The sequence below is a fragment of the Hyaena hyaena genome, unplaced genomic scaffold (genome assembly GCF_003009895.1).
Source record: "Hyaena hyaena isolate Hyena2069 unplaced genomic scaffold, ASM300989v1 scaffold_736, whole genome shotgun sequence".
NCBI classification, from domain to species: domain Eukaryota; kingdom Metazoa; phylum Chordata; class Mammalia; order Carnivora; family Hyaenidae; genus Hyaena; species Hyaena hyaena.
The window spans coordinates 9471-22541 of NW_024081372.1; the positions used below are offsets into that span (position 1 = coordinate 9471).

At 33.8% G+C, this 13071-nt stretch overlaps 1 long non-coding RNA gene across 1 annotated transcript in view; it reads right to left on the reverse strand.

The window, feature by feature from the left end:
* Positions 1-505: 505 nt before the first annotated feature.
* The window catches only part of LOC120220937, an 86941-nt gene continuing 74375 nt past the window's right edge, over positions 506-13071 (reverse strand). Inside the window, exon 3 of the long non-coding RNA XR_005525697.1 lies at positions 506-562. This is a non-coding gene — a long non-coding RNA (uncharacterized LOC120220937). The remainder of the gene's footprint in view (positions 563-13071) is intronic.

A 13071-nucleotide genomic window follows, 5' to 3' on the forward strand; every position in this document is an offset into this window, starting at 1 on the left:
ATTTTTTATTTCAAAGATATTTGTATTTTTAACCCAGAAAATATCCTTTTTGTGTTTCAAATATTTCCAGTATGCTTTTTGCATTTTACTTTATTTATAAAACTATCATAATACAGAAATTTACATTTTTTAACCTGAGTAGCAACAGTTTCATTTTCATTCCTCCTATCTCAAGGGCACTTTCCTGAGTTAACTCCATTTTGCATTCCTATTTTTATTTCTTCAGGCATTCCCAGATAGAAGTCCAAATAATTCACTCATAATAAAAAATCTCATCAATTGAATCCTTGATAAATGAGGAGGTTACTAATTCATATCTTCCCCTGCTTCTATCTCTACATCCAATTAGTTTTGTAAGCCCATCTTTAATTCTTCTATTGCTTTTTATTAGATCTTTAAGTCATTTCCTTAAACCTGTGGGCAATAAATACTTCTTGCTTCCACTTTAATGTGTAAATGAACTTACCAAGGACTCTGTCATTGCATATCATTCTCTTTCTCTACTTTCTTGTGTATTTTGCACACGTCGTTAAATGTTTCTTGCTTTATCTATAGGTTGGTTCTAAAAATGAAACAAACATTGATGCAATCATGACTAGGTAAATAAAATTCGCTAGAAAATCATGCAGTTTTTTATAATTATACCTCGCTTTCTACACTTTCAGTGTTGCACCTCCGGTGCCACTCAAAGTATTCTTCTTTGTTAAAGCCTAGTAGGTGTCTAAAATCATACTATTTTTCTTCTCTTTCATATTTGTATCGGGCTTTTTCTGAATTGTAGTTTTCTCTTGGAGTTGCTAATTGCTTTTCTTTCATTTTGTTGGGAAAAAATGAATCCATGGTTTTTATTCGGTAACTCTCATAATACTCATGTTTGAAATGTAATTCTATTTTTATTTTTCCTATGCCATTTTATTCTATTTTTCTTCCTGAACACTAAAGTCTTCTTGCTTTGTCTTGGACTGGTTTCTTTACAATTGATCTGTGGCTTTCAATTACAGTTGTTTGTTTTTCCTGAAGTTTCTGATTACTCTTTTTTTCTTCATGGTGTTTTGTGCTGTTTTCATATCTTATTTCTTCTAAAGTCTCCATCATAGTGATTATTCTGTGGAGCATCTTTCTCTCAAGCTTTACCTTTTGGCCTACTGTAGAGCTAAAGAGTTAGATCAACTTGATCTTGGATCTCTTTACTGCTTCGTCTGTTGTACTCATGCATTTTTTTTTTCTAAGTCTATCCTCCGTGGGTATCTTCCTACATAAGACACCTGGGAAGTGAGTTTTCTCATGAATGAGATGCTTTGTTCTGCCTTCACATTTGACTGTGAAAATAAATCAAGAAATTTATGTCTAAAGGTATGTTTTTTCTGCACTCATTGCTTTAATATTTGATGTACTTAGACAAACTATTATTTTCCTCTATGATAATTTCCATTGCTTTCATATTAATAAAAATATTTTTAATATAATTTATTGTCAAGTTAACTAACATACAGTGTATACAGTGTGCTCTTGGTTTCAGAATAGATTCCCATGATTCATCATTAAGTAAATAATTCTTAATTTTCCAAAGAGATCAAAAGTCACTCAATTTCCTATTACTTTATTTTCAGAATTAATTTGTTTTTCCAAAATGTGGTATATACTGTATGATTTTAAAAAAAGGATCAAAGTTCACACATTTCTCTATACCATTTGGTGAATAATCCATCCTTTTCCATATGTCCTTTGGCATAACTATCATATACATAAACATCAGCTATCTATATTTAAATATCAACAATCTCAAACCTACTTGACCTGTCTGTTGATTCTTATACCGGTATTAATTACATAAATTATTGAAAATTTGTACTATGATTTAATATCTTGAAGACAAGTCTTCTTTTCTTACCCATTTTATTACTACACATTTTTTTCTGATTACATACATTTTATATATCTTTCTATATGTAAAGATTGTCATTATAAATTATAAGCAGTTATAACAATTGTTAAAAATTCTGTATATAAGAAGTGGAAAATGGAGATCAATGTAATGCTTTAATATACAAATGTTAATATTTCATGTGTAGTTTCCATTTTTTGTGTATATAGAGGCACCAGAGAAACTATACACATTCATTACTCTGTGTATCATGACTGCATAGAATTCCCTTGCAATTATGTCCAACATCTGTGTCCAATTCTATTAAAAAACAGTGCTATGTATATCCTTACACACATATCTATGCACTTACCAGATTATTTAATTAATACAGAATTCCGTATGTATTATTTCAATGTATGCTTATTTCATAATAGTGATAAACAGGTAGTTTCAAATGACAGTTTATGAATTTATGTCAAATACTCTACAAACAGTCTATTACAAGGCCTGATTTTCTCCATCACCATTATTATTAACATTATGTCATTGTTATTATGGTTGGAAAAAGGAAAAGTTTCTTCTGATTGGCAAAAATGATATCTCATCTTTATTACAATTTGTACCTATTTGATCTCTAATAACGATTATGAATGATATGTTTATTTTAAAATTACATGTTCACACTTTTTCTTTTTCTATTAGACAGTAACTTTTTCTTAATGATGTGTAGAAGCAGCTTATAGCTGACTGTCAAATCTTGAACATTTTCTCTCAGTTTGTCATTTGTCTGTTAAACTTGTTGTCATGTTTTTACCGCAAGTAGTGTTTATATTTTTAAAATTAATTTTGTGGGGCCTTTTTTCTGGTTTTAGATCAGTATGAGAAAGGGTTTGACATGCATAAGATTTGTTTTATTTCCATTTTCATTTTCTTCTAGAACTTTTAATAATTCCATTTTCATATTTTATTTAGAAATGAATATGGAAGTTTTTCAGGTATAAGGAATAACGTAAGAATTTAACATTTTTCATAAACGACTAGTCATTTATCCTAATGCCATATTTCCCCAACAGATTTGAAATATTATTTTAAAGTTTGGTTCTGTTTCTGGATTCAATTCTGTTTTATCAAGCTATATTTCTATTTTTGTTCTAGTTTTCAAATTATACCAGGCTCTTAAAAATATTTCAATATTGTTACCAATTATGTTCCCATTAATAATTTATTTTTTAATTTGGAAACTTAAAACTTAAGTCCTCTCTCTCAGAAGGCCTGGATAATTTGTTTGTTTGTTTGTTTGTTTTTCTTCCATTTGCATAGAAAGATTCTTAGCCTTGCCTGAGTCTTCTGGACCTTGTACTTTTTCAGAGTTTGAGGACTTCACACTCCTATAAGCCAAGCCACATGTTCTAGCCCAACTTCCCTAAAGCCTAAGTAGGGATTTCTAGAGAAAGTAATAATAACTTTTCCCATTGATTCTATTTGTTAATATTTACAGAGTGCAGAGCTATTTCAGGGCCATCAAATTGGAGGGATACCTGAGCCAAATTAGAATTCAGGCTTCCTGCTCAGGAGTAGTGGTCGCCAAGACCATACCAATATCCATAATCTATTAGTATGTTCCAAGGGACTATACCGAAGTACACACAAAACCTCACTTTTCCTTAGTTTTCTGCATCATGATATGCTATTTTACTAAATGCTTCAGTTAGGAATATTTGCTGAGTTTTAGAAAATGCTTACATGTATGTAAGCAATTACATTATAGATTTGCTAATGTTGAACCAACCATCCCTGCTTTTGTAGGATAAATTATAATTAGTTCATCATCTATTATCCTTTTAGTGCACTGCTCTACTTCATGGTAGGTGATATAAAAATATGTTTAATTATGATACTTAAAATATAATTGCTTCATAGTATCTAACTGAAATCTATCAGCTGTTTACATGTCTAATCCTAAGTGAGAAATAACATTTACAAATATCTATTGAGTGTGTACTATCTGGTTAGCAGTGCTCAAAACACTTAGGTTTCAGCTGTGTCTTCATGGAGTTTACCCTCCAGTGGCCAGAGATAAACAATAAGTGTGTTAAAAAAAAGAAAAAGAGGGGGAAAAAGGTAAAATAAATTCACATTGTAATTCAACACATAGAATAAAATTGGATGAATTGGATAGCGAGTGCCTGGGGCAGCACAATCTTCAGGGGAGTATTCAGGGAAGGACCGGGAAAAGTTGTCACGGATACCTTGGTAATGGGAGGGTTTCACATCTTAAGGAAGAATGGTTCAAGGAGAAGGCAAGACACAAGAAGTCCCAGGAAAATTTCAGTTTTTTATGAACTTTTATTATATTTGGTAATGCTGGTATTATAAAATTATTGGAAGAAATTTTAGGGATATGTCCTGGGAAATATCAGTGAAATGAAGATTATTTACTTGCTGAAGGTATTGTAACATTAGCCAGAAAAATCATAAGAGCCTGCTGCATCTGGTTCAGAGCTTCTTTGATGCCTCTTTATTTGTGCTTCTGGTTACTGGCTAGCTCCTTGGTTTTCTACCGTTTTAATACTTATTTAAAACAAGTAGTTGTTTTCAAATTTATTTCCATTGTGTGTGGAATATTTATCTCATAATTTCTAAGTAACTTCTATGACTACTGTTCTTTTTAATTTCTCTTCTCAAGTAATTTTCTGTATTTCCCCTGAAACTGTTTCCAAGGTTTGTTTGTTGTTGTTGTTTGTTGTTGTTGTTGTTGTTGTTTCTAGTTGTCATCTTTTTACAAAGTATCAGTCAGACCTTGAGTCATCAGCTACTCTCTCTCTCTCTCATTTCTTAACTCCTTAAGTTATGTCTTTGGGTATTATCTTCTTGTCCTTTCTTCAGCATCTTAGATCAACAATTTTAACTAGTAAATTGTTCTCTCCATCAAAAACAATCTTTGGCAACATCCCATAAGTTTGAATACATAGCACTGTAGTAATCAAATCTCCTCTTTGACCCAATATTACATAGTAAGATAAAATATTTTTTTAAGTTTTCATGCTCTTATTTTTGCATAACACATTGGAGCCACCAATTAACTTATCTTCTACTCATTTCTAGTCAGACTGGCCTTGTTGTTTGTAGAAATTTCTTCTGTGTATTAATAATAAGTAGATTTTTCTTTAGCTAAATTTTTCAAAGTTTAAATAAATCTGTGCACATTTATTTATTTAGTTAGTTAGTTAGTTAATTTTAGAGAGTAAGAGAGCATGGGAGAGGGGCAGAAGGAGAGAGAGAACCCCAAGCAGAGCCCATGCTCAGTGCAGAGCCCAATGTGGGGCTCCATCTCATGATCCTGAGATCATGACCTGAGCCAAAATAAAACATTGGGTGCTCATCTGACTGAGCCACTTAGGAGTGCCTGTGTACTTTTATTTAGATCTATAATTATACCCCATGGGAATTTAAGAGTAAGTCCCTTGTGAGATCATACCCTGATATTACTTTAATTAATCCATTGATTCCTTCCCTTAACAGATATTTATTGAGGCCCTACTTTGCACTAGCTCTTGGCCCAAGAAATGAGGATAAAAATATAGGTAAGAGAAAGAAGATTCTGGCTTTATGTGTCATTATAATCTTATAATGTAAAAGTGGTGGGGAAAAGTACACATTTATAGAAAGATATAAAACCACGTACAATACTGTTTCACAAAGATGACCACTTACCATGTTGGCATACTTATTTTCTGTTTTTCTTAATGAGGTTTAACATGAAAGATTTGGAGAAGAGATTTCGTTTCTTTTTTAAAAATAACAAGCCAAACTCTGAAGACCATCACATTAGATTTTAAGGGTCTTAGGTGGGTCGAGTAAGAAACCTAAACCACGTGAACCAATGTCCCCAGCCTTTTTGAAAACTAAAAATAAGTCAGGCTTTCTTTGTTGCCTGCTTTCCACTAGCTGTTGCTTAACAGCTGAACATTTCAGAAGCTTCTCTTTGCATTGCTGTCTTGATTTTCTTTTTTTCAATTTCAGCAGAGTGGCTCATAAATAAACATGTTCACGGCTCAGGTTGGGAGTGACAGTTTATTCCTACTATTTTGATGGATTGTACAAGATATCTACAGTTCTCTTCTCTAACTAAACATCCATGCATGGACTGTAAAATTAATCATAACATGGCAGGATGCCTAAGAATTTGGAACTGTTTCTCTCTTGGTGACTCTCAGTGTCAAAGTGAAACTTTCATTTCAGTAATGATAATTAACAAAACCTACAAAACTTATTTTGATGATTTCCCCTCCAAATGATGTGGATATTGCCCTTTCTCTCATGTACAATACCGCATGTGTTCAATTGTCTATAGATTCTCTTTGATTAGAAAGTAAATCTTTTCCTTTGGTCGTTGCATCCTTACTGATGCTTTTAATAGAAACTTGTTGTGATATTTTTCACATATTTGCTGATGACCTTGATGTCTGTGTACATAGGCAGTGTTGCATCATTAAAGATTGGCATCCAACTGTGGTAATGCCCTCCTGTGAACCCCAGCTGCTGTGCACTTTGAGAACAAGCTTCACCCTAATTGTAGGGGAAATGGGAGGTAAAGGGAAGGCTGTGTATATATCACTTACCCCCGATACAAGGGAATGTCACACTTGTTCAAATGTTTACTCTCCTTTTTATTCTTCTTCCAGCTGAGTTCTTTCAACTCACTGGGAAGAGGCTGGTGCTTGAGATCTGAAGGTCATGAATTCTATTGCACTGGCAGGTTTCATGGATGTGGTTAGCAGATGACTATGATGCCTCTATTCTTTGTATATAGGGTCACAGATCATTAAACATCACTTCCATTAACATCTGCTTCTGTCTTTCAACAATAATGTATGTGAGCCAGTGGAATGTCTTAACAGGAGAAAGGTAACGAATTTATTGGCCCTGCTTTACAGGCGTCTTTGCACACACGGACGCAGAAAATGTTAACGGCTATACATTATATAATCATCACAAGAAATATTTTCCCTTGTATGCTATGTAAAAACTAACATGACTGAACAAATCATTCAAAACAGTAGAACCCCTTTTCCTGAGAATCTACTCATGCAGCCTTTATGATGTCCCTCTTCCCTTTCACTTCTCTCATGTCCTATTGCATACGCTTTGTTCACAGTGCTTGACTACTGCATTCTTTTTATCTTATCTCTACATCTCTAATGGTTTCATGTGTCTGCGTCATACTGGTGTGTTAATAGCACTTCTTTGTTCTCATCAACCTCCTGCTCAAAATCCATCAATGGCGCCTTATTGACACAAAGTATTCAAATTCTTTAGCCCGATATTCAAAGTTTTTTATAACGTGAACGAAGCCTGCCTTTTAATGATCAGTTCTTCCTGCTATGCTACTATACTCTTCTTTAGCCAAGTAAGTCACTCCATGAGGGAGTGTTACATGATCAATGCCTAGGAGATAGAGCTGAATGGGTCTGTAAATTTAACACTAGTCTTACGTCTCATGATGCATTTCTAAAGATTAATAAATTTTGAGTCTCTCCTTCCCTGAGGGCAACCACCAGTTTTGCTGGATAATGAATTAATGAAGGTGCAGTGCCTGCGTGGAGTTTGAGGCATAGCAGATACTCTATAAAGGAAGCTAGTGGTGATACTAATAGTGGTGGCAGATTCTTCCAGCTAGTACTTTCCAACCATTTTTGTTGCTCAAGTCCAATCTTTCAATTAAGCGACAACAATTTTCCTTCTTGTCTTATGAGGTTTTTTTTTATGATTATTATCCAGCTACTAGATTTTTGCCCTCCTTCATTCTAACAATCTAATTATCTGCATCATTAATTTGTGTTTTAAATTCTCTTGTTTTATTTTCCATATCAAGATTGGAAGCTGCTAGAAGGGAAATCCCTTATGTTATATCTGTTGTCAGTTCTTTGCTACAATGGCTATCTCACAATTTTGCAGAGCACTTAATGCAGATTTGTTGGTTAATTTATCTGATGTATTACAGGGTCAATGCCATACATCTCGGGAATATGGCTTTGTGGCTATATTAAATGGAACTTAATATTTTTATGTGAACTTTCACTAATAGCCGAGTTCAACTCTGAGAGAAATAAATGCAATTTACTAGTTGGTGACAGCAATTTCAAAATAGCCAAGATTTCACTTCTGTCAATTTCAGTCTACTTTGTTACATCACCCAGATCCTTGCTGAACTGAATAACACTATCAACTTATTTTCATCTGATCTACTTTGTGCCAGGAACATGCTAATCCTTACATATCCCTGAACATGTTATAGTATTATTCCAATTTTATAGATAACACTAGGACTCAGAAACAATAAGGAAAGTGCTCAAATATGAGGAGCTACTTTGATAATAGATAGTAGATTAAAGCTACTTTGATAGCCTTAATACTCAGCAAATATTCATTCACATCCCTGATCCTTTCTTGGGAAGCAATACATTCTATACCTCATTTTGATGTGGCCACATAACTTCGGCAATGCATATTGCCAAATAATTGAATATTACATAAACCGAGAGTCTAAAAGTGTTGTGGAGTTTAGCTTGACTTTTGCCTTTCTGTTATTTACTATGATAAGAATATGCCCTGGATGGCCACTGATCCATGGAACATGTACATAAACCTGACCTGTAGTGCAAAATCAAGCCCACTGCTTGAAGCAAAGCTGTCCACCCAAGCATTGTCTATAGAGCCAAACTGCTTTGACCTATAGACCCATTACCTGGAAATTCAAATGCTTGTCATTATAGAGTTTGGGGTGGTTTGTTAGGTAGCATGTCAATAACTAGATGACATATCCACTAATAATTGGAAGAGCTAAGATTTGAACTCAGATCTTTTAAATCCAGGTACTTTCCACTATACCACACTCCATTAGCCAACATGCACACAAAGGACTGCATTTGGAACATTATCCAAAATCTCAGCTTATATGATTTCATATTGATCAAAATAACATTCTGTTTTCCTTACACTGCTACAAGAATACTTCTATGAAAAGCACTCTGATTGTCAAAATGAATGTCATTAAAAATCCTTTCTTAATGTCTGTGAATCCATTTTTGGCATTCTATCTGTACAGTGAGGATATCCAAACCACAAAACTGCTTCAAATGTCTGCTCTCACATATGAGAGAGACAAACAAATCCTGCTTGAGGTGAATTCATTACCACAAGATAGTTGTAAATCAAACATAAAGTTTAGGAACTGATTATATATTCACCAATGGTAAACACTAATTTTTCAGAGGTAGAGGATAAGCTACTTACTTTAGAAAGTCACATCAAATTGGAGAGTGGATGATTAACAAAATGTTAATTGCCAAATGTGGTAGGTAATTGAAAGTGTGATAATTGACATATAATTTTGGCTATTAGCACATCGTTCACTGCTTACAATATTTGTATGTCCTTCTGATGAGAATACTGAGTGCCTAGAATAGATTACTAACACAAATGCACTGGCTTGAATCCATGGTATTGGATTAACTAGTGCTAACTAATAGTTTCTAGCTGGCATCTCACTTTGCCAATATCTCAGCATGTTCACTATCATTTTAAAATTTTATTTTCAAGTCCCAAAATTCTTCATTAGCAGCAACCTTGTCGAAAAGTGTTGGTTTTTCATTTGACATCTGAAATGTCACCCACTGAAATTCCTGTTAGCTACCAGTTCTCTTTCCTTAAGTGCTAGCTTGATAGTGATTGTGAAGATGGCTGTAAAGATGGCTGCCAACTATTCATCACATTCACCTACATGCATATCCTACCCTCCACCAATGAGTGGAACCCATATCCCTCTCCTTGAATCCTAGTCGACTTTCTGACTTGCTTTGAAAAACTGACTGTGGCAGAAGTGACACTATACCAGTTGAAGATCAGGACCCTAAGAAAGTTAGTTGCTTTAGTTTTTGCTCTCTTGGCATCCAGCTTCCCTGTAAGGAAGCATGGGCAAGACTTCTGAGTGATGAAAGACTATGAGTGCCGGAAAAGTCCCAGCCAGCCCCACAGCTCTTCTACTTTATCTGAGGTGTCAGACATGTGAGCAAACCCATCTCTGATCCTTAAGCCCTAGTCAAACTACTGCAGACAAGGCCTCAGAGAGCAGAGAGGCCCCCAAGTTGCAGAAAGATGAAAAATAAAAAATGGTAATTGTTGTCTTAAGTCACTAAGTTTTGGGTGGTTTGTTCTGCAACACTTATTAATAACTGAAACAGTGACATAAGATAAACACAAGACAGAGACTTTCAAAATATATTTTAACCTTTTTCATGTATGATCTCAGTTCTAATAAAAGAATTTCAGCAATATCTCTTTTTCCATTTTAATTAAACTTCTTAAAAAGTTGTGATTTATCACGTTCTTTTCTCATTTTTATTCAATTTGCACAATTGGATAGCTTAACTATATTTCAATCATCATTTTTTGTAAATGCATGCATATATTTCACAGAAAAAATGAGAGTCCATATATGAAATATATATGACAAAACATTTAGCTTAATGATTTTTAGTTTGGTCTTGTAATAATATATATATTGCAAATGAGTCATTTCATAGAGTTTTCAGTAGAGGGTAATAATTACCCAAACTTTAGAAAATATTTACTTCCATAGAATACTTCAACTCTTTGAATATGTTTTTTACATCCAGATCTGCCATAATATGGAATAATTAACTACTCTTTCATAATAACTATGATTAAAAGTGAATTATAATTAAGTACAATTAATTACCAAGTAGCAACAGAAAGAATAATGGTTTAAACTTTGCTTTAAACTTATGATAATTTCTTTCCTTCAAAGTGTGGGCATATACAGAATTGAGAAAATATTTTTTCAAACTCTGTACAGATAATTATGACAATGGAAATATTAGTATATTCATTTTAAATTCATATACTCCTGACCACTGTGTCTGACAAGTGAATTGAAACTGCCCAAAATAAACAGACTGTGCGTGTATATATTCTTGTATATACCAATTCAACTGAGAATCATTTTACCTACATTTTCAGGATTAAATAAATCCCTATTAAGTAGAAAAGTACAATGACAAAAAGGCAGTAGATCAATATTAAGGCTAATTTATTCACTGTTTGGATATCATTTTGGATCAAAAACCAGGATCACTCATACAAAGATAATAGAGGTGAACTGGAAACAAATGACGGCCTAATTCTCCTGATTTGATACGTCTGTTGAGTAGAAATTATGGTGTTGGAATTCTTGACTCAGAATGGCCGGATGAACACTGACTATTTGGAACTAAAAGAGGCATAAGCAGAGTAAAGGGAGTAATCAACTTCAAGTTCAGAATCTGAAATGTTTAACTTTGACTCTAACAGACACAATCTCAAAAATTAAATGGCTGAGAATGTCTCAAGATTTCGAGTAATCCACCTTTTTTAAAATCATGAGAGAAGGAAAGGGCTTGGGAAATGTACTTTCATATTGCAAGATGAGAAGACAAGAGGTAAAATCAAAATAGGTTTATCATAAATAGGTTTATGATAGATAAAATAGGTTTATCATCATTATTTTAGGCATTAAAATTTTCAGAACAGTTATAAGAGTGCAGAGCTGCTTTTAAGCAATCTGCTCTTTGGTCACAATTTATATAGAGTAGTTTGAGAATTTAATTACATAAACAGCTGGCTCTAGAATTCTTTTTTTTAATTTTTTTAATGTTTTATTTATTTCTGAGAGAGAGAGAGAGAGAGAGCAAGCAGGGGAGGGTCAGAGAGAGAAGGAGACGCAGAATCTGAAGCAGGCCCCAGGCTCTGAGCTGTCAGTAGACAGCCCAATACTGGGCTCAAACCCACAAACTGTGAGATCATGACCTGAGCTGAAGTCAGATGCTTAACCAACTGAACCACCCAGGCACCCCTAGCATTCTTACTTTAAGAGGAGAACTGTCTTTGGGAAAAATACTTTTTGAAGAAATCACTTGGACATAGTAGGTGAGACTCTGTAGAAGCCATAGTGGTAAAAGCAATTGTAATGCTTCCAGACACTGGATGTAAGTAGAAATGTTCGTTCAGGTGTATCAGAGAGTCAAGAGAATAGGGAGAAAACAAATGGCTGGCCAGCATGGTAGGAGTATAAAAGATGAACCAAGGAAATGGTTATGAAGCTTTAGGAGCAGTAGTATTTCCAATGTGAAATATATATATATATATATGTGAAAAATATATATATATGTGAAATATATATATGTGAAATATATATATATATGTGAAATATATATATATATATATATATATATATATATATTTAACTGATTTTACTTTTTAGAGCAGCTTTAGGTCACAGTAAAAGTACAAAGAGTTTGCACCTGCTGGGACTTCCCACCCCAACGGCTATTGCTTTCAACATTCCGTGCCAGACTGGAATGTTTGTTACAACTGAAGAACCTACATTGACACATTGTTGTCACCCAAAGACTTAACTTCACATTAGAGTTCACTCTTGGTTTTGTACAGTGTATGCATTTTGACAAATGTGTAAAAACATGTAGCTGCCATTATAGTATCAAACAGAGTAGTTTCAGTACCCTAGGTATCCTTTGTGCTCTATTGATCCCTCTCTTCCTTCCCCTAACCACCTGCTGTGAGATTTTAAATTGTGGGCCTTGCTACACACTCTATCCCTCTAACCCTTAATAAAGCTTTATAGACGAAGTATGCAGAGTTCCTCTTTAGTGTTAGTATTGGAAAATGGGCTAAGACAATCTAGACACTTAGTCAATCTCTAAATATAAATGAGAGAGCACTTGAAAAGCAAAAAGGGCATCAGAAATCCATAGAAATCTTGAGAAAGTTATTTGCTTCTTCAAAAACTGTAGCAGAAAGCTTTGAAACAATTTTATTAAGATCCAAAGAAGCAGGTTCTGCATTAAATAGGTTACATAATATTTTTAATGCCATTAATGATATAAGCAAAAACAATAGCCTTCAGTTTGATAGTGGTAGGAACATCCATTGATAAGATTAAGTAAATTGTTCAGTCTCTTTATAAGCTTCACCAGAAGACATTCGGATCACCATTTCCTTAGGCTCTAGCTGAGTTATACACATACAATAAACTGGCCAATCAAATCTTAAGTGGGTTAGCCTTCAAGTAATACTTTTTCTATTCATAAAGAGCTGACAATTGTTGACATATAGATATATATTTT